General features: G+C 41.3%; 1 pseudogene; it reads right to left on the bottom strand.

Annotated features, from left to right (window-relative positions):
* Positions 1-1,451: 1,451 nt before the first annotated feature.
* On the bottom strand, positions 1,452-22,729 carry LOC119618868 (cilia- and flagella-associated protein 144-like; annotated as a pseudogene).
* Positions 22,730-23,038: the final 309 nt, after the last annotated feature.

The raw sequence follows: 23,038 nt of genomic DNA, 5'->3' as shown, positions 1-23,038 counted from the left end.
TACCAAATTGCTTCTAAAAACAGGAAAGAAAAAGACCAAAATTCAGAGAAAAATGTGTATAAAACATAAAGAGGGAGTTTGCGTAAAAAAGAATGAATCTGTCTTACAGAGACTCATGCTCACTGATAATGAAAGAAATACAAAATAAATGGACAGATTATCATATTACCCCCATTGAATTGGCAAAGATTTAATAGTTTGATCTCTCCCTCGGTTGGCTAGGACCTATGCAAACAAATATTCTTGCACACTGTTGTTCCTGGGAGAACAAATTGGTACAAGTGTTTGAAGATCAATTTGGCAATATCTATAAAAATTCTAAATGCTTCATTCCTTCGACTCACCATTTCTACTTTTATGAATTTATTTTGTAGATAAATTCACATAAATTTGCAAAGTTATGTGTACAGGCTGTTCCTTGCTGCTTTCTAATAATAACAAAAGCAAATATATAGACACAAAGAAGTAGCCTACATGTTCATCCAAGGTGGCAGTGTGCCCTCATGATGCTACATTAATATAATGGCTTATAGCTATTAAAATGGGCCACACATACTGTATTAATATGGAAACCTCTCTAACATATATTATATTAAAAAATAAGTTGCAGAATAGTATGTAAGAAATGATCTTATTTGCTTTAAAAAACATTCAGAATATTCACAAAGCTTGGAATGTTAGCAGTGGTTAACCTGGTAGTGCAGAATGGTAGGTTGGGATGGGGAGTGAAGAGGGAGCAGCGGAAGATTGGAGATTTGCAGAATCTTTGTACCTACTCCCACTCTATAGCTTCTGTATTATTTTAAAAATTTAAAGCAAATTTATAAAATATTTTAGAAAAAACATTTTTTTTTTAAGAAAAGGGATTACTTACTGCTATGGTTTGAATGTTTGTGCCCTCTGAACCTCATGTTGAGATGTAATTGATGTGGGGTCTTTAGGATGTGATTAGGTCATGGGGGCTCTGCCCTCATGAATGGATTAATGCCATTATTGCCAGAGTGGGTTAGTTATTGAGAGGCTGGGTTTGCTATAAAAGCAAGTTCATCCTGATTTCTTATCTCTGTCTCACATGCTGACTTCTGCCTTCTGCCCCCCAGCATGGGTTGACCCTTGCCTGATGCCAGTGCCATGCTCTTAGACTTCCCATCCTCCATATCTGTGAGAAATAAATTCATTTTCTTTATAAATTATTCGGCCTGTGGTATTTTGTTATGGCAGCAGAAAACAAACTGAGACACGTACCAAGAAAAAAGAATGCCTACCTAGATATTAGATATTCCCATTTATATGGTGTTGAGAGATTGGGGAGGGACATATTAAGGCAAGTTTGGTGGCTTTAGGAATGCCTCTAGACCCACCTCAGTGGTATATGTTCACCCTCTTGTATTTTTCTAAAGGTAATATTTCTGTGGGCCATGCAAACTCAGGGTACTAAATCCTCTGGGATGCTACTTGTGGTCATTATCTTTTCCTAAACTCCATATTTTAGTCTTGTACAGAGTGATGTCATTGCAGACCCAGAAGTTACCTACTTCCTTTCTTACCTGTGATTCAACCTGTGGTTGTGGCATTCCGGGTTGACCAGGAGAGGTGACGTTGAGAGATGCTCATTGAGTGTGCCTTCCCCAGTATCCCAGCATTGCAAAGCCTAGGAAGATCTGAGCAGGACAGCCCTAGCTGGGCCAGCCACACTTATCCTTCCCGCTATAGCAAGCCTGCTACAAGATGTTGTGAAATTTTAAAGATACAATGCTTCCCCATGCACACTTCACATCCATGCGAGCCAGGTCTTTACTCTCTCCCTTTTAGATTTAGATCTTTTGTTGTGTAAGTGGTGTGAGCTTCACCTAGAATGGTCTCTCTGTCTTCCATAATCTCCTGTCTCCTAGGAGAGGTGCCATATCTGAAGAGGTGCTGTTGCAAATGATCAGTGTATTTACTCTCCTCCTCACTGGTAAAACCTGGGCTTTACTGTGCTATTTACTCAAGTCTCTGTGAAGCAGCCCTGCTTCAGAGCTGCACGTTTTAGACTGGAGTTGGGTGAATGAATGAGAAGGCTCGGCTCCAAGGGCTCTGAATCCCATCCGATTTCCTTATTTTTCAGTCTGTGTCTCTGGATATTTCTTCCTTGATCCTTGGGAAGCATGATGAATGAGATTCAGAAGCCTGGCATCTGTAGGTTTCTCCAGGTTATCATGCTGAGACATCTGCTTCCAGGTGACTATGTGACCTGTGGGTTGTCCAGGGAAGGTAGCTGGGAGGTAGTTGGGCATGGGGGTCTGAAGATCCATTTGAGGTCCAGTCACATTTAGAGGGAGCTGATGTGAAAGGCCCAGATGAAACTGCCCAAGGAGCATCTGCAGTGGCAAGAGTCGAGGGTGGGGCTGCAACATCAGGGGAGCACCATGGGCCCAGAGGCTACTACCCCTGAACTTTCCGAAGGTCTAAGACAATATCAGAAGCCCTTGTGGAAGGATTCATGTGATATTGGGTATAGGGTTTCTGCATTCATAACTCCTTGAGGTCCAGTCCCTGCAAGGTCTGGTTCTGGGATGGAACTCATCTGGGATTGCCTCCTCTCTTGGGTGTCCTACTATGGACTTGGCACTGCTTGTCTGGTCTGGTCTCTATCAGCGTCTCTCTCCAGCCTTCTGTCATCTCCAGGCAATGGTCTGCTGTCTCCAGGCAACAGTGTCCCTGTACTGCCCTGCCCCAGCTTCTCAGAACCCAGCCTGGTTACTAGAATCACCCCCGCATACTGCCAGGAAAGGGCTCACTGTCAAAGGGCAGGCTCAGGAAGTATTGGACACATGATTAGACCTGATGTTGGCCAATTATTTTCCTCCTGATCATATGCTTTCCACTTCTCTCTTCCACCTTCTCTGCTACTTGTCCTGCAGTTTGCTGTGTGGTTACAGACGAGTTTCACAGAGAAGCCAGTTCCAAATGTAGAGGCTAATGAAGTCTGGCTGATCACGCAGGAGACGAAAGGAACAGACTGTTGAGGCTGAATGTCAGTTTGCCATTGTCTTGCATTCCCTATGCCCACCATGTTAGGCTTCCAGGAATCCACAATCCTGGCCCAAGAACTGTCACAGTAGTAGGGAAACCATGTCTCTAGGATGAGGTTTGTGAGCCCCCTACAGGTCTGGTTAGGGGTGACTGGAATGGGGGTGGAGGCTAGAATACAGAGGATTAGAAACTAGGGCTAGGAGGAGAAGTAGGGTGAAAAAGAAGGCAGTAGTGGAAATTGGGACCCTGATGAACATAATGGTGGCAAACGCACAGGTTAAAACCAACAGAGGAGAACTAGGCAGGGCAATCCTCAAGGTAGGGTAGTGGGCAGGGATGACGTTAACAGGTAAGGCAGAAATGGAAAAAGTTGGATGGAACAGGAGAGTAGGGTGCAACCTGAGAATTGAGAAAAAATGAGAGAAAGGGCTGGATGATGAAAGCAGCAAGGAATGGAAAAAAGTGAAGGCTGGGGTTGAGATGGAGAAATTCAAGATAGCTGTCTTGACATGTTTTCATATGAGAGCTCTAGTTACTCACTTGTCCACAGGGGTCAAAATGTGCCCCAGACCTACCTCAACATTTATCTCACACACCCACTCCTTGCGTCACCCCATGACTGAATGCCCATTGTGAAACTTATATGCCCTTCCCTTTTGATCTAGTGAATAGGCTCCACCAACCTAAAAATGTACCAGTTTCTAGGTTTAAGTGTAATCATGGGGGCCGGATGTGGTGGCTCACACCTGTAATCCTAGCACTTTAGGAGGCCAGGATGGGCGGATCGCCCGAGGTCAGGAGTTTGAGACCAGCCTGGCCAACATGGCAAAACCCCATCTCCATAAAAAATATAAAAATTAGCCAGGTGTGGTGGCAGGCGCCTGTAATCCCAGCTACTCAGGAGGCTGAGGCAGGAGAATCGCTTGAACCCAGGAGGCGGAGGTTGCAGTCAGTCAAGATTGCACCACTGCATTCCAGCCTGAGTGACAGAGTAAGACTCCTTAAAAACAAACAAACAAACAAACAAAAAAGAACAATCATGGGAAATAAAGAGAAGAAACGGGCTATAGTATTAGTCTCTGTTCTTGGGATGCCATGTAGTTTTGCCCCTCAGTAGGCAAATATTTACCAAAGGGCTAGAAAAGAGTTAGGAGGTTGGGGCCTAGGAGAGCAGTTCTGAAGCAGCACTTGGGAAACTGGGAGAAAGTCAGTGCTCTTTAACTTACCACATTGTTCAAAGCCCTTTCCCATCATTTACATCACTGCTTGAATATGTGGGATTAGAGAAGGGATATATATTATGTTCATTTTACCCATGAGGACACTGAAGACCGGAGAGGGAACTACCATAGGCAGGCAGTGGATGACAAAGCAGGTGGGACTAGAATTTGGGGCAAAAGGAGGCGCAGGTAGGAGGGAGTACAAATTGGCTGAAAGCACCGACCAGTAGTATTACCTCCACCTACGTCTCTGGGCTGGGTCCTGTAGGGAGGAAGTGCCTAAGAGCAGAACTGTACTTTTTGAAGCTTATCCCTTGCTCCTGGTGGTCCGTTGGTTTGATGCATTACTCTTAACCAGAACCAGAAACGTAGAGCTGAAGCTAGTAGAATAACTGCCCACTCCTGAGTGCCTAAAGACTACATTTAGGTTTCCTTGATCACTACCTGAGCCATGATTGTGTCACTGCACTCCAGCCTAGGTGGCAGAGTGAGAGCCTGTCTCACAAAAATAGTTCCTATTGGTATTGATTTCTAGCTTTATTCCACTGTAGTCTGAGAAGATACTTAATATTATTTTCATTTTAATTAATTAATTTATTATTTAATTTTTGTTTTTCTTTATTTCTTCTAAAAATAAAATGGGATACATGTGCAGAACACGCAGGTTTGTTACATAGGTATACGTGTGCCATGGTGGTTTGCTGCGCCTATTGACCCGTCTTCTAAGTTCCCTTCCCTCACCCCCTATCCCCAACAGGCCCTGATGTGTGTTGTTCCTCTCTCTGTGTCCACGTGTTCTCATTGTTCAACTCCCATTTGTGAGTGACAACATGCGGTGTTTGGTTTTTCTGTTCCTGTTAGTTTGCTGAGGATGATGGCTCCCAGCTTCATCCATGCTCCTGCAAAGGACATGATCTCATTCATTTTTATGGCTGCATAGTATTCCATGGTAAATATGTACCACATTTTCTTTATCCAGTCTATCATTGGTGGACATTTGGGTTGGTTCCATGTCTTTGTTATTGTAAATAGTGCTGCAATAAACATATGTGTGCATGTGTGTTTATAGTCAAATGATTTATATTCCTTTGGGTATATACCCAGTAATGGGATTGCCAGATCAAATGGTATTTCTGGTTCTAGATCCTTGAGGAATTGCCATACTGTCTTCCACAATGGTTGAACTAATTTACGTTCCCACCAACAGTGTAAAAGCATTCTTATTTCTCTGCAGCCTTGACAGCATTTATTGCTTTCTGACTTTTTAATAATCACCATTCTGACTGGTGTGAGATGGTATCTCATTGTGGTTTTGATTTGCATTTCTCTGATGATCAATGATGTTGAACTTTTTTCATGTTTGTTGGCTGCATAAATGTTTTCTTTTGAGAAGTATCTGTTCATATTTTTTGCCCACTTTTTGATGGAGTTGTTTGTTTGTTTTTCTTGTAAACTTGTTTAAGTTCCTTGTAAATTCTGGATATTAGACCTTTGTCAGATGGACAGATTGCAAAAATTTTCTCCCATTCCATAGGTTGCCTGTTCATGCTGATGATAGTTTCTTTTGCTGTGCAGAAGTTCTTTAGTTTAATTAGATCTTATTTGTCAATTTTGGCTTTTGTTGCAGTTGCTTTCAATGTTTTTGTCATGAAGTCTTTGCCCATGCCTATGTCCTGAATGGTATTGCCTAGGTTTTCTTCTATGGTTTTTATGATTTTGGGTTTTACATTTAAGTCTTTAATCCATACTGAGTTAATTTTTGTATAGGGTGTGAGGAAGGAGTCCAGTTTCAGTTTTCTGCATATGACTAGCTAGTTTTCCCAGCAGCATTTACTGAATAGGAGATCATTTCTCCATTGCTTGTTTTTGTCAAGTTTGTCAAAGATTAGTTGGTTGTAGATGTGTGGTGTTATTTCTGAGGTCTCTTTCTGTTCCACTGGTCTATATATCTGTTTTGGTACTAGTACCATCCTGTCGTAATGGAGTTTGAAGTCAGGTAGTGTGATGCCTCCAGCTTTGCTCTTTTTGCTTAGGATTGTCTTGGCTTTATGGGGTCTTCTTTGATTCCATATGAAATTTAAAATCATTTTTCCAAATTCTGTGAAGAATGTTAATGGTAATTTGATGGGAATAGCATTGAATCTATAAATTACTTTGGGCAGTATGGCCATTTTCACAGTATTGATTCTTCCTATCCATGAGAATGGAATGTTTTTCCATTTGTTTATGTCCTCTCTTATTTCCTTGAGCAGTGGTTTGTAGTTCTCCTTGAAGAGGTCCTTCACATCTCTTGTTACCTGTGTTCCTGGGTATTTTATTCTCTTTGTAGCAATGGCAAATGGGAGTTTATTCATGATTTGGCTCTCTGCTTGTCTATTGTTGGAGTAAAGGAGTACTTGTGATTTTTGCACACTGATTTTGTATCCTTAGACTTTGTTGAAGTTGCTTGTCAGTTTAAGGAGTTTGAGCTGAGATGATGGGGTTTTCTAGATATAAAACCATGTCATCTCCAAAGAGAGACAATTTGACTTCATCTCTTCCTAATTGAATACACTTTATTTCTTTCTCTTGCCTGATCGCTCTGGCCAGAACTTCCAATACTATGTTGAACAGGAGTGTTGAGAGAGGGCCTCCTTGTCTTGTTCTGGTTTTCAAAGGGAATGTTTCCAGCTTTTGCCCATTCAATATGATATTGGCTGTGGGTTTGTCATAAATAGCTCTTATTATTTTGAGATATGTTCCATCAATACCTAGTTTATTGAGAGTTTTTAACATGAAGGGTGTTGAATTTTATCAAAGGCCTTTTCTGTATCTATTGAGATCATCATGTGGTTTTTGTTGTTGGTTTTATTTATGTGATGGATTATGTTTATTGATTTGCATATGTTGAACCAGCCTTGCATCCCATGGTTGAAGCCAACTTGATCAACGTGGATAAGTTTTTTGATGTGCTGCTGGATACGGTTGCCAGTATTTTATTGAGGATTTTTGCATTGATGTTCATCAGGGATATCAGCCTGAAGTTTTCTTTTTTTTTTTTGTAGTGTCTTTTCCCAGTTTTGGTATCAGGATGATGCTGGCTTCGTAAAATGAATTGGAGTGGGGTCTCTCCCTTTCAATTGTTTGGAATAGTTTCAGAAGGAATGGTACCAGCTCCTCTTTGTACTTCTGGTAGCATTCAGCGGTGAATCCATTTGGTCCTGGGCTTTTTTTGGTTGATAGGCTATTAATTACTGCCTCAATTTCAGAAAAGCTTGTTATGTGTCTATTCAGGGATTCAACTTCTTTCTGGTTTAGTCTTGGGAGTGAGTATGTGTTCAGGAATGTATCCATTTCTTCTAGATTTTCTAGTTTATTTGTGTTTAGGTAGTTGTAGTATTCTCTGATGGCAGGTTGTATTTCTATGGGGTCAGTAGTGATGTGTCCTTTATCATTTTCTATTATGTCTATTTGATTCTTCTCTCTTTTCTTCTTTATAAGTCTAGCTAGTGGTCTATCTATTTTGTTATTTATTTATTTATTTTCAAAAAACCAGCTCCTGGGTTCATTGATCTTTTCGGAGGGTTTTTCATGTCTTTATCTCCTTCAATTCTTCTCTGATCTTAGTTATTTCTTGTCTTCTGCTAGCTTTTGGATTAGTTTGCTTGTGCCTCTCCAGCTCTTTTAAATGTGATGTTAGGGTGTCAATTTGAGATCTTTCTAGCTTTCTGATGTAGGCATTTAGTGCTATACATTTCCCTCTTAACATTGCTTTAGCTGTGTCCCAGAGATTCTGGTACATTGTCTCTTTGTTCTCATTGGTTACAAAGAACTTCTTGATTTCTGCCTTAATTTCCTTATCTACCCAAGAGTCATTCAGGAGCAGGTTGTTCATTTCTATGTTATTGTGTGGCTTTGAATGAGTTTCTTAATCCTAAGTTCTAATTTGATTGCACTGTGGTCTGAGAGACTGGAGACTGTTATGATTTCTCCCACAACCAAGGTTCTGTTGTGTTGCCTTTTGATTCCTTTCTCTTCCTCCCTTGTGTGATTGCTTTATAAAAACTGTTAGTTTTGTATTTCTATATGTTTTTGTGTGAATATCGACCTTTTGTTTCCATGCTTAAGACACTTTTGAACATTTTCTGTAGGGCTGGTCTGGGAAATACTTTATTTCTTCATTGGTGAACTTTATCTTGGTAGGATATACAATTCTTGGCTGACAGCTTTTTTTTTCTTCCAGTATTTTGAAAATTCCATCTCATTCTCTTCTGGTCTGTAAGATTTCTGCTGAGAAGATCTGCTGTCAATCTGATGGGGTTTACATTGTAGGTTACTACAAGCTTTTCTCCCGGCTAATTTTAAAAATCTTCCTTTCATGTTGACTTTAGATAGTCTGAATATAATATGCAGTGGTGAAGTCCTTTTTGTAATGTATCTGTCTGGAATTAGCTGTGCCTCCTATATCTGAATGTTTGACTCTTTTGCTAGACTTGGGAAGTTTTCATTGATTATTTTCTTAAATGGGTTTTCTAAACTTTTTGTTTTCTCTTCCCCCTTGGGAATACCGATAATTTGTAAGTTTGCTTGGCTTAGGTAGTCCCAGATATCTCAAAGGTTTTGTTGATTGTTTTATTTTTTTTCCTCATTTTTGTCTGACTGGTTGATATCAAAAAACCTGTCTTTAAGTTCTAAGACTCTTTCTTCTGCTTGGTCTAGTCTGTTATTGAAGTTTTTGAATGTATTTTGTATTTTCTTCATTGGATTTTTTAGTTCCAAAATTTTTTTTTAAAGATACTTTCTTGGTTAATTTTTCATTATATCCTGAATTGGTTTTCTGATTTCTTTGTATTGATTTTCAGATTTCTATTGCATCTCACTTAGCTTCTCAAAAATCAGTATTTTAAATTCTTTATCTGGATTTTTGAGGAATTATCTTTTATTGGAATCTGTTGCTGAAAAGTTGTTGTGATCCTTTGGTGGTGTCATATTTCCCTGCTTTTTCATGTTTTCTGTGTCCTTTCATTGGTATCTGCACATCTAATGTAGCAGTTCCTTGTTCCAGTGTTTTGAAGTTGCTTTTGTAGGGAAGAATTTTTCCTGAAGATGTATGTGTGTTGTTGGTTGAGTAGGATATTTTGGCTTTTATTTGGGGTACCTACAATAGTGTGATTTTTAAAAATGACTTCTTTGGCAGTGCATAGGGTGAGTGATATCTGTTATTTCCTCGGTGGCTTAGGGTATAGTTATTAGCTTAGGTTGTGGCGAAGTTTTGTTGGAAACTTAGATGCTAACTGAGCCAGTCTTTAGGCCCCAGTAGTTGCAGCAGTGGAGTGAATGTTCCTGTTTTAAGCTCCAGAGCAGCATAAACTGGCTCTGTTGTTAGCAGATCTTGAAGGGCTAATCCTTGAGCCTCCATGTAACTTGCTTAGAAGCTAGTAGACGGAGTGATGTTTCATGTGTGTGGGTGAATTCTCAGGCCCCTGGGCATCTGGTGTGGTGTGGGTGATGGCAGTAGTGGTGATGGAGCAACCCACTGGTACTCAAGTAGTCCATGTTGGTGTTCCTAGCAGCTGTGATGGGTTGGGTGGGCTAGTTCCTGTTTCCACAGCCACTCATAGTACGATGGTATGTATTGTGCTAAGTGTGTTTAGGAAAGCTTGGTCTTCTCTGTCCTTCCCCTGGCTGGGTGTTGGCTGCAACCACATCTCCTTGAACTCAGCCTAAGGGTGGGTCACAACCTACAGTTAAACCCTCAAAATGATGCCAGTTCTGGGCTTGTGACCAGAGAGGGTGGGGCCCTCAGCCCTCCCTCAGGTAACCAGCATGGACAAGAAGCTGTAGGGAGTGTGATCCACTTAGTCTTAATCTCACAGCAGCATATAGCAGGATGGTGAGTATTGTCCTAGGCATGCATGCATAGGGTAGCCTTGTTCCCTGTTCATTCTTGGTCAGTTGGCAGCTGCAGTGATTCAGTCTGAACTCAGCCTGAGATCAGGGCACAGCCCAGTGTTAAACTCTCAAAATGGTGCCTTGGGGCCAAGACCAGAAAGGGCAGACTCCCTTCAGATAAGCAGCATGGGCAAGAAGTTGTGTGGAGTGCAGTCCACTCACGTCTCAGTCTCAACAGCACCCTGCAGCAGGGCAGTAGGGACCCTTCCAGGGAGGGGAGCATGGAAGTGCCTGGTCTCCCCTGTCTCTCCTTGGAGCAAGGCAATGGCAGCAGCCATGTCTGTAGATCTCTAGTATCTAGGCCTCAAAATGGCACCAAGCTGAGGCTGTGGGGATGCCTCTGAGATTCCATGTGGGTTCCCTTTATGGAGCAACATTTCTGTGCAATTGTTAGGCAGCTCTGTATGTCAAACACAAAGGCTTAGTGGGTCAAGGGTTTTTTCCATAGCTAAGATTGTAAAAGCCAAGACCTGGGAGTTTCTCTTTTACTGTTTCTTTGCATCCAGGAGCCTCTCCTGGCTCTCCATCAGTCCCCAGTTGGGAAAGCTGTCTCAAACCCTCTCCTTACTTACTTCTGGTCCTTCTTGTGCCTTCTCTGGTGAACCCGAGATGATCTCTTCAAAATGTCAGTATCTTCTGGTTCCTCTCCATGAAGGAGGCACATGCTACCTGTTAGTAGTGAGTCATTTTGATTTCTCTCTCTACTTCACCTTTCTGAGACTTGTAACAGGGAGAAAAATAATAAAGGCTGCCTGAACAAAACATGTAAAACAAATAGCAAAGTAAAACCTCTCCGGGTTAATCCCATGGAAAACTGGGAAACTATTTCAGACTCTCTCCACTGTATCTCAAAGCCTGTAGGCATTATTGGGCAGCACTGAATAAACAGAATGAGAAATTTCATGTAGTAAGAAGCCAGTGTGCCCTTCCTAGAGTGTTGGTGGGATGGTCTCCTATGGAGGTCCCTGGCAACTTCCCCTCAGCTTTATGAACTGTGAGAAGCCAGGTAAATGAACACCTTGAATAGAAAGCAGGTAGGCATCTTGCCTATTGTTTTAATTTGCCATTCCACAATGTTCCTGGACAGAATTGTTCCCTTCTGGATTCAGGGGTGGGTGTTTGATTTCACTGTGTCTGTGTTTCATGACAGATTCTGAGTCCCCAGCACCGGCATCTAAACCGGACTCTGGACTCTGCAGACTTTGGACTTGCTGGCTTCCACAACTGTGTGATCCAATTCCTTAAAATCAATCTTTCTTTCTCTCTTTCTTTTCTTTTCTTTCTTTTTTTCTTTTTCTTTCTTTCCTCTCTTCTTTCCTTCTCTCTCTCCTTCCTTCCTTCCTTCCTTCTTTCCTTCCTCCTTTCCTTCCTCCTTTCCTTTCCTTTCTTTTCCTTCCTTCCTTCTTCTCTCCCTCCCTCCCTCCCTCCCTCCCTCACTCCCTCCTTCCTTCCTTCCTTCCTTCCTTCCTTCCTTCCCTCCTTCCTTCCTTCTTTCTCCCTTTTCTATTTATCTATCTATCAATCATAAACCTACTTCTCTGGCTTCAGGACTGTAGACTAGTTTGGGAATAAGGCAGCGTAAGAAAAATTCAGAATTGGCCAGGTGTGGTGGCTCACACCTGTAATCCCAGTACTTTAGGAGGCTGAGGTGGACGGATCATGAAGTCAGGAGATCAAGACCACCCTGGCCAACATGGTGAAACCCTGTCTCTACTAAAAATACCAAAAAAATTATTTGGGTGGTGCGTGCCTATAGTCCCAGCTACTCGGGAGGCTGAGGCAGGAGAATTGCTTGAACCCAGGAGGTGGAGTTTGCAGTGAGCCGAGATTACGTCGCTGCACTCCAGCCTGGCAACAGAGCGAGACTCTGTCAAAAGAAAAAAAAAAAAAAAATTCAGAATTAACTTTCCAGAGACAGGATTGTGGTAGAAACAGGGCATATGGAAATGGGAAAAATCTTAGTGGCTTTTATGGTGGTGATAATAATTGTATTACATAGGCAAAAAGAATAAGAGTTTTGGGATGTACCATGCTTTAATAAGAGTCTTTGAGACAGACCTATGTGAATCTTTCTGAGCAAAGAATTACAATAAACTAAAACAAACATTCCTATTTTCTGAGTGAAAGGAAAAGAGAAAAGGCTGAAATAGCTTCTCACTCCATCCAAGTACCCCTTAAGCAGTTTTTGTCAAGCATCTGCAAGTTGACATAAGGTTGATCCGTTCAATCTGGTTCTAAATTGTTCTGTTAAATGCTAGACAACTTTTGTCACAGAAGCTGCCCCCACCTCCTTCAGGATGATTGTCTATAATTAAGGAGGAAACCAGAAAATAATGATAGGGTTCTCTTTTGCCTTTCTAATGGCTTTCTTATTAAGCATGTCTGAAAAAGCTACTGAGATGTTGATTTCCTACATAACCAAAAGAAGTCAGCCATTATATAATTACTTCTTTTTAAAAACGACAAAGGGAAATGTGTCAGAAATGCTTTCAGTGGGCTAAAGACACCATGAAGCACAATGAAAAAAAAATTTTCTCCAACAACAAAAAAGCAGTGAATAAATTAGTCATTAAAGAAACATTTTTGGGAACTCTTCTGAGGTGCCAGTTGCATATCATCCATGGGGTGATCTTTGGGGCTTGATTGTGGCAGGAAAAGCAAAATAGGAAGGAGGGAATGTGGAAGAGGGCAGTGGGGCTGTGGGTGGTATAATGCTATTTGTGCCTTTTAATGGTAAAAAGAGTCCTCACATTTTCTCTATTGGAAGAGACCAAGATGCTCACAAACTGAGACTTGATGTGGATCCCTGGTGTTATTGCTTGGAAAGTGGCAAGGTCCATGTTCCCAGTGCCCCTTGATTACCAGCTTAATTCCTATACTGGGTGCTCAAGGAATAGTGAAAAATATTTGGTAGGAGGGATTCTCTTCTCCCTTTGCTGCCTTCTTTTCTCTCCCTTTTTCTTCCCCCTAGACAGAAGAAAGAGAGAGACTGTTAGGATAATTACCCATCAAAGTCACTCAGTGAAAGCGGGCCAATATTAGAAGAACATGGTTTGTCTGTCTTGTAGGCATTTATTCTGTAGGGCGGAGAGGCCTATAGAATCCACAGGTTATTTTAGGCCAAGGCCACACACTATAAATGGCTGGGGATTCATTTCCAAATTCTGCTGTAATTTCCTCTCTGGTGACCTGGGCTTCTCTTTAAGTCTTCTTTCTCTAGAATCACACTGAGTGCTTTCAGGTTGAGGCTGACTCCATGCTAAGTAAAGGAGAGGTGATCAAGAAGAGCTTTTGTGCTGACCCAATATACACATCACCCTTTTATATAGCAGCTCCATTTTGTTCTTTGAGTTCATTTTATGCTTTACTTGTAAGGAGCTGCTCCTCTTTGAAGGTGGGCTGATGAACAGGGTGGAAATAAGCTTGGAATGGTATCAAGAAGTGAGAGTGTGTGGCTAGTGATTGCCTTGAAACATCTTGTTGGCATCTCAGATCACACTGTCATGGAAAGAGCCTGGATTGAGAGACCTGGATTTTAGTCCTAGGACAAGCCGTTAAACCCCCTCAAATCTCAATTTCTTCATCCATAAAATGAGAAGGGGGAGGATTAAATTTTTTAATATTTTAAATTTCTTGGAATTAAAAGTAGTTTGCATGAATTACCTGTGTCAATTATAAAATAATAGGATATTAGAATCAGAAGAACATGTAGAGGTCACTAGAGATCCTAATGTCCTGTGCAATAAAGTTATTTTCTTTGCAATATCCCTAATAGGTGATCATCCAACATTAATTTGAATATTCCTGGTACAAGGAGCACATTGCCTCACAAGTGAGCCATTTCAAATTTTTAAACAACCCAATTATATGGCAAAAATATGCATCCCTGTAATATTTAGTCATTGATCTAATTCTTGCTGTTCCAGGGGCCCTGTTTGTGATGGTTAATTTTACGTATGAACTTGACTAGGCCAGGTACCCGGATATTTGGTCAGACACCAGTCTAGATGCTGCTGTGAAGATATTTTTAGAAGAGATCAACACTTACATCAGTAGATTTTGAGTAATGCAAGTTACCTCCTCATAATGTGGGTGGATCTTATCCAATCAGTTGGAGGCCTCAGGAAAATACAGACAGATCCCTCAAGGAACAGGGAACTCTGCCTTAAGACAGTCCTCAGACTCTAGCTGTAACATTAACTCTTCCCTGGGTCTCTGGCTCACTGGCCTGCCCTGAAGACTTTAGACTTGCTGGCCTCCACAGTTGTGTGATTCAATTCCTGAAAAATAAACCTATATGTATGTATGTATCTATCTATCTATCTCTCTGTCTATCTATAATTATCATCTCCTATTGGCTGTGTTTCTCTGGAAAACCTTGATTAAAGCACCTAGTACAATACTGCAATACTACCTACTATAATACAATACACCAATACTTCAGGCCTTCAAATATTTGAAGAAAGTATTCATATCAGCCCATGTGAAGTTGGGTCCTGAGAAGAGATGGTTTAATGGAGCCTTTTCTAGGCAAAGAAAAGCAAACTTACCTCTGGATTCATGGGTTGAGGGGACACAGGCAACAACAAAATGCCAAGAGATAAATGAGAAAATAAAGAATGCAAAGTGCTGAAGGTGTTAGCAGAAAGCTTTGCACCTACTATATCCTCCTTTAATGAGAGCTGTTACGATGAATAAAGACATGCCAAGGCCAGGCAGACAATACAATCATCCCCACCAGTGTCCTCTAACATTTGTAGAGTTTGTGGGGCTATCACAATATTTGCTTTCACGCTTGGGAGATAATTGGCACTTAGCTGTTACAGCAGCAGCAGTAGGGGAAAAAAAACACACACACATGGGGAAGGGGGTAGGTCTGGTTTTCATCTGCTGGATCCGGCACATGCCCATGTGAATGAAAAATAACAGCTATAGATGGCTCAGTGCCTGGACATCTGTCGTCACCCTGTCTGGTAGCTGCGCTTTCTTCCTTAACCATGAATGAGGTGACTGTAGGGGAAATGGAAAATCTTTGCAATGTGGGAGCCAAGGACAGTGTTCCTGAGGCAGCACTGAAATTTGCTGCAGTCTGATTCTTTGCGTGGGAGCTTACTGTTGAATGCTTGTACTAGGAAGGGGAGCTGTGGCTGCTTTTCCTCGGGCTCCCATGATGGGCTTCTCTGGCCCCAGCTGAATCTGTGGAACCAACACTCTGAGAATCTTACAGAAACAAAATGAAAATAAACATCTTACAAGCCCACTACCCAAGCCATAACTGTTTTTGTTTTTTTTTTTTTTCAGTTTTTACCCACCTGCCAACATCCTTTAGCGTAATTATAATCAGTGTGTGAATAGAATTTTGTATAATATATATTGTTTTCCCTTAAAATTTTATGATAAACATGTTCTTACATTGTTTCTCTCCATCAGCACTATTTTATAGCTGTGGTATTATTTCAGAGCGGATGTACCGTGGTTAAGTTCACCCTCCCTCATTGTTAAACATTTCCAATAGTTGTTATAAAAAACCCTACAATGAATAACTTTTTGGATATAGCTTCTTTCCTCTTTTGAATAACTTCCTTCAGCATTTCCAGAGAATGAGTCAAGAGATGTAAGTATTTTTATGTCTTGATATAGATCGCTGTATTGTTTCCCAAAAGGGTTTGTATTGGTATAAATTACCAAAAACAAGGCACAAATAGGTCACTCTGCCAGAATATTCCCAGATTGGGTATTAATTATAGTGAATATAAAATGATATGATAGTGTAGCTTTTTTTCATTTTTAAAAAAATTAACAACCGTCATCTTTTTTTGTGTATTACTTCCCAATTACATTTCTTCTTGTGTGTATTGTTTGTGCCTGCTGGGGTCTATTGGGGTACTGATTTTTACAAATTAATTTCAATGAGCTCTTCCCATGTTAAAATCAATAGAAATAGTTTTCTAATCTATTATTTTAATTTTTAGTTTTATTATTTCTTTTTGTGTAAAAGGCGAATTTTTTTTATCTTAATGGGCTTTCCAATTGTTTTCATTGTCTTACTAAGAAAAGCCCTTTAATCAACCCTGTGTTATCTTGCACTTGTTTTCTGTTTTCATCTGTGCCTTGAACTTGGTAAAATATTGCCTAATTTCTGAGAACATTTTGATATTCAAGTTTAGTTCTGGTTCAAAATGGTTCTGGTTCCTCCAAACACAGTCAACCAACAACAAAAAATTCAAAAATAAGCTTTGGCTCATTTTATTATTCAGAATATGCAATTAATAGTTCCATTTCTGCATAGAAGTATGGTTCATTCCTATTTTTTGTTAAAGTCCTTGAACAGCTTTAGTATCTTTCATATGTGCTCCATATGTATTCTTTAGTAGGGGGAAAAGCCTTTGAAGGCAGGGTTTATGTACTCAGTTTACTTGGTGTGGTACCCTCTCCTCAGTCGGAGTAATTTTTAGCTTGTGTGTCTTCCTGGCTGTGTTGCCTGGGATGCCCTTTACCCTGGTTACCATCTGGATCAAGGTCTGTCATGAGCAACCATTGGTGTAAGGCTTATATTCTGACCAGTTGGTTTGTGGCTTGCCTGCCTCCCTCCCACATAGCAGCTGTGAGGTTGGACAGGAACTCTGTCGTCATTTGGTAGGCTTGCATATGGCCCTCCTCTGCTCTCTCTTCTGGGTTAAGGCCAAGTCCCTGCCATTCATAGCACAGGCTGTGGTTAATTTGCAAGTGGGATCTAGAACAGGAAGCTGAGAAACACTGTCCTATGGTGCATTGGCTCGTCATAGCTCTTTAATAAGTGGTATTTGATCATTTATTGACAATCTGGAGATTCTTTTATGGCTTAGCCTGGAGGCTGCCTTAGAATGGAAGCCATCCTTACAGGGTTAACAGGAATTCTGGACAGACATAGAGTTATAATTAAGCATTAATCAGGCTGCACTTTGACCCACTTCCTCGTAACCAAAAGTCACTAGATACTGACTGTTTGCATCCCCATTGTTCCTATAGATAGGATCGCTGATGTTAGCATCATAAGACTTTGGTTTAAGAATTGATTAAGATGTTTTTCAGTTCTTGAATTCCAGGGAGACAACTGATGTCAACCAATTTGAAGACCCCCACAGGGGAATGAATGGAATCAGCATGAGAATACAGTTTCTTCTTTTCTCTGTTTTGACTTCGCCATGCACTCTTTGGCCAATCAATGATCTCCATGCTTCAGCCCACTCCAGACCCCTTACAAACCCTAGCCCAAAACTCCTCAGGGAGATGAATTTGAGGTTCCCTGCCATCTCCTTGTTTGGCGGTCCTGTGAGTAAACCTTTTCCTCTGCTGTCCCAGTATCTCAGCACACTGACTTGCTGCAGACATTGGGCAGCAGACCTGTCGTGGTAACAGAACCCAACAGTACAAGGACAGAGCAAGGCAGAAGGAGCTGTAGCTCAGACTGAGAACAGGTTCCCCAGATAGTTCAGTAGTTCAGGTTAAAGTGTCCACAGACTGTAGCCATCAAGGGCGCAGCCCAGGCTGGAGGTAGTACCTAACACCTGGTAGGTGAAGACAAAGCCTCTGGGTTCTTTGGTGGAAAATTATATCTTTGACAGACAAGTTACTGAGTTATGGTTCTTGGCTCTGGGAAATGAGAACAAGGAACAGCTAGATGAAGGATGATTCAAGGTACTGTAATCACCTGACAGGGTTGATCTTCCCATGGATTATCTTAAAAGTGTATTTCCTGAAATTGCATGTTGGCCTGTCTTGCTAGATTGGGGAAGTTCTCCCGGATAATATCCTGAAGTGTGTTTTCCAGCTTATTTCCACTTTCCCCGTCTCCTTCTACTCCAGTCAGTTGTAGGTTTGGTCTTTTTATGAAGTCCCATATTTCTTGGAGGTTTCATTCATTCCTTTTCATTCTTTTTTCTCTATTCTTGTCTGCATGTCTTATTTCAGTAAAGTGGTCTTCAAACTCTGATATCCTGCTGCTTCGTCAATTTGACTGTTGATACTTGTGTATGCAAGCTCTTGTGCTGTTTTTCAGCTCCATCAGGTCATTTATGTTCCTCTCTAAACTGGCTATTGCAGTTAGCAATTCCTCTAATCTTTTACGAGGTTCGTAGCTTCTTTGCATTGGGTTAGAACATGCTCCTTTAGCTCATCGTAGTTTTTTATTACCCGTCTTCTGAAGCCTATGTCTGTCAATTCATCCATCTGATCCTCTGTCCAGTTCTGCACCCTTGATGGAGAGACATTGTGATCATTTGGAAGAGAAGAGGCACTCTAGCCTTTTGGGTTTTCAGCATTTTTACATTGATTCTTTCTCATCTTCATGAGTTGATCTAGTTTCGGTCTTTGAGGCTGCTGACCCTTGGATGGGGCTTTTGTCGGGGCTTTGTTGTTGTTGTTGATGTTGTTGTTGTTGCTTTCTGATTGTTTATTTTTCTTTCAATAGTCAGGTCCCTCTTCTGTAGGGCTGCTGCAGTTTCCTGGGGCTTTACTTCAGGCCCTATTCATGTGTTTCGCTCCCATGCCTTGAGATGTCATTTAAGGAGGCACCTCCCTTGGCTGTGGGGAGGGGCTTCCCTTTCCCTGCGTGGCTTTCAGGTGGGTCACCGCACCACACTCTGGGTCACGCCAGCCTTCTAGTCAATTTTGATGACAGAACCGGGATACCTTGGTTGCTGGTGAATGATTCACACACTTATTATGGTTTTTTTCTGATGGTAACCTCCAATCACTGCTGCTTGTTGTCAGCTATCTTGCTCCCGCCACCTATAGTACATTTTTTTATAGTAGCAGGAACAGAGTGAGATGGGGTCTTGTCCTGCTTCTCTGCTGTGGTGTCTGTCTTGCTCATCTGCTCAATAGAACTTCTTTTTTTTTGCAGAGATTCTGACTCACTCCTGGGGAAGCATTTCAGCTCTGGGCTTCCTAGAGGAGGCTTCAAGACCTGTTCTTTTTACCAGACTGGATTTTATGTACCTTCTATTACTCCCACAATATTCTGCATAATTTTTTCCTTCTTTCTTTTCTGTTTTTACACAGAGTCTTGCTATGTCACTCATGCTGGGGTGCAGGGACGCAATCTTGGCTTACTGCAACCTCTGCTTCCCAGGCTCAAGCCATCCTCCCACCTCAGCCTCTTGGGTAGCTGGGACCACAGATGTGTGCCACCATGCCTGGCTAATTTTTTTGTATTTTTGGTAGAGATGAGGTTTCACCATGTTGTCCAGGTTGGTCTCAAACTCCTGAGCACAAGTGATCCACCTGCCTTGGCCTTCCAAAGTGCTGGGACTACAGGCATGAGCCACTGTGCCCAGCCCTGTGCAAATTTCTAACGTCACTCCTAACACAGTTTTTATCATCATCATGATTATCATAATGATCCAGTTTTCAAAGCAATGTTTATATACTATTTCTAATATATAAGAAAAGCAGAAAAATAATATAGCACATACCAATGTACTTGCCATTTAGATTTTCTAAGTATTAATATTCTTTTTATTAGGTTTTATAAAGGAATAAAACATTACAAATACAGCTGAACTCCTGCCTTTCCATCACATTCTCCTCCTTCTTTCTTTGGGCAGAGGTAAGCTACTAACAATTCAGGATGTAAATCTCTGGAGTGTGTGTTCTTGGAGTGCAGCACTATATCTTATTCATCTGGAATTTTTACCTAATAGCAGTCCCTGACACTAGAAGAGATAAATAAATATTCAAACAATTAAAGAATAAATGAATGAGAGGGACTGTTTTTATAATAATAATAATAATAATAATTTTTATCCTTTGCCATATCTAATAGGGGTTCTGTAAATGATGAGTTTGAGAATTAATAAAAAAGTTCTGGTCTCTTACTGAGAATAATTTGCTCCTAGCTCCTAAAAAAAGCTTATGTTTTGGCATCTTTAGGCTTTGTGTACAATGTAATTTTTAGGTTTCGTATGCAAAATATGCAATGTAGAAGCATGATCTACCTTAAGAAACTTACAATGTATGTAGAATTAACTTCAGATGCAAGACACAAAAGATGTGTGATTGCATGAAATGTATTAAGAAAGAAGTCAACTAAATTAATGTCATTAGAAACCCTTCACATTTGATTTGAATGGAAAATATTCTGGGCCACCAGTTCACCGAAGCTGTTGTCAGGAAATGCCAGCCCCAATAACTTGATACACATGGAGGTGACATACACACACACGCCCTCTGTTCATTTGTGTCTCTTCTTCACTGTGCAGGTCCATGAAATCTCCTGGGGACTGTGAAGAACTGGGATGGATAGTGTACAAAATAGCAGTCCCCAACAATTTTGGTACCGGGGGACCGGTTTCATGGAAGACAATTTTTCCATGGACCTAGGCAGGGGGTGGGGGGTGGGGGGAAGGACTGGGGACGATTCAAACTCATTACACTTATTGTGCACTTTATTTCTATTATTATTACATTGTAATATATGATAAAATAATTACACAACTCACCATAATGTAGAATCAGTGGGAGCCCTGAGCTTGTTTTCCTGCAACTAGACAGTCCCATCTGAGGGTGATGAGAGATAGTGATAGATTATCAGGCATTAGATTCTCATAAGGAGCACACAATCTAGATCCCTCACATGCACAGTTCACAATAGGGTTTGTGCTCCTATGAGAATTTAATGCCACCACTGATCTGACAGGAGGTGGAGCTCAGGCAATAAAGCAAGTGATGGGAGCGGCGGTAAATACGGATGAAGTTTTCCTTGCTTTCCTGTCATTCACCTCCTGCTGTGCAGCCTAGTTCCTAACAGGCCACAGACTGGTACTGGTTTGTGGCCTGTGGGTTGCAGACCCCTGGTGTAGAAGAAGTAGAATTTTAGCTCTTGTTATAGGAAGCTTCTCATGGTAAGTTAATACAACCAACCACACAGTAGGCACACTTTTTATTTTTTTTCCTGCAGGACACTAGCAATCTCTTCCATGTTTCCATGTCTTCTTAACCACCTGTTTCCTTGATGGAAGGATATTGATGTTTCCACACAGATTTGGAGTAAAAAGCTTGGTTTTATTCATTTTCCCCTCTGAATTAGGGAAGCTTTTCAAAATGAACATACTGAACAGCAAATTATCATCCCATTAAGCGCTTAAAATTATAGGCAGCTGAGCCAAACCTGCTACCAGCCCCCGCCACCCCTTCCCTGGATACAGTCTAACAAGCCAGCTACAAATTCCAGATGATCAATTTGCTTAGCTGTGATGGTAATTTAGAAACTCAGTGTTTTGCTTCAAAGTCATTGAGAGGCAATCTCGAATGATAGGCTGTGCTTCATGCACTCTTTGGCAAGAAATTTACTTGGGCTCTTCCATGTTTCTTGGTTTGGTGTCCAGCAGTTCTGGGCATCAGAAGGGAGACCCGCACCGTTGGTTACTGCTGCACCATGGAATGACTTTCTGGTTCTCCTGCTGCTTGCACCACCACCACATTTTCCCTAGATATAGTTTCTCCATATGAACTGCAATTGTTTTCCAGTACTTTTTTGCATAAGTCAAGTGGCCATGATGAGTAGGGTGCATGCTCATATCTGTTAACTCCTTAATTTAATTAATCTGTTCAACATTTACTGAGCACCTTCTATGTTTTAGGCATTGTGCTGAGTGCTGAGGATTAAAAGTTGAGTCAGAAACAATCACTGCCCTCATGGAGCCCACAGTCTAACAAGAAAGAGAGACTTGTAATGAAAGAATGGCAATGCATTGGCCTATCCTGGAAACAGAAACAAGGTGCCACCATGAGATCTGTATTGATCAAGTAGGTACTAAAGAACACAAGGCACTTTTCCAAGAGTCATATTTCTTCTATCCTCCCCAGTTGGTGGGGCTGTGTAATTGTTGTCTACAAAGGTTAAATGAAAGCCCCTTGATATAGTTTTGCTGTGTCCCCACTCAAATCTCATCTTGAATTGCAGTTCCCACAATTCCTGCATGCCATGGGAGGGACCTAGTGGGAGGTAATTGAATCACGGGAGCAGGTCTTTCCCTTGCTGTTCTCATGATGATGAATAAGTCTCATGAGATCTGATGGTTTTATAAAGAGGAGTTCCCTTGCACAAGCTGTCTCTTGCCTGCAGCCATGTAAGACGTGCCTTTTGCCTTCCACTATGATTGTGAGACCTTCCCAGCCACATGGAACTATGATTCCATTAAACCTTTTTTTCTTTATAAATTGCCCAGTCTCAGGTATGTCTTTATCAGCAGCGTGAGAATGGACTAATACAGGCATTCATGATAGAGTCTCCAGGAATTCCAATTTCTCAGTACTCTCTGTTTGCTCCCCTACATAGTAGACTCCAAATGAATTGGATTCACTCACCACCCCCAAAGACACATTGCCCTGCCTTTCTTCTGTTCATGCTCTTGTCTCTGCCTGGAATGCCTCCTTCCTGTTGCTGTGTTTAGAAATCTTGGCAGTACTTCAAGGCCAGGCCCACTTTGCTCCAAGTTCCTGGAGTACTTGGTGCTATTTAGAGTAAGGAGCATAGAGCACGTGGCCTTGCCTGAATGCTTTAGGTTCAGCTGAGTCCCCATTGTGGACTGTGAACATCACAGGGACTCGCAGTCCCTTGGAGAACATAAAGCGCCCCCATACAATTTTCAGTAACCACTTGTTTACTGAATAGGAACATTTCAATACCAAGGATAGAAAACTCAGCTTTGATTTTCCTGGCTGAGCTGTTACCTGAAAATTCCCTAGACTCACAGTCTGAATTTCATCACCCCTAAAGTGAGGAGTATTTACAAGCCTAATGACAGAGTTTCATTATCTGGAGACAAGACCTGGAGAGAGATAAAAAAAAGTTTTGTTTCTCTGTTCTGTTTTCTTAGGGTAGAAACATT

This window comes from Chlorocebus sabaeus, chromosome 8 (assembly GCF_047675955.1).
Source record: "Chlorocebus sabaeus isolate Y175 chromosome 8, mChlSab1.0.hap1, whole genome shotgun sequence".
Classification (NCBI taxonomy): domain Eukaryota; kingdom Metazoa; phylum Chordata; class Mammalia; order Primates; family Cercopithecidae; genus Chlorocebus; species Chlorocebus sabaeus.
This window is presented reverse-complemented; position numbering and strand designations above follow the sequence as displayed.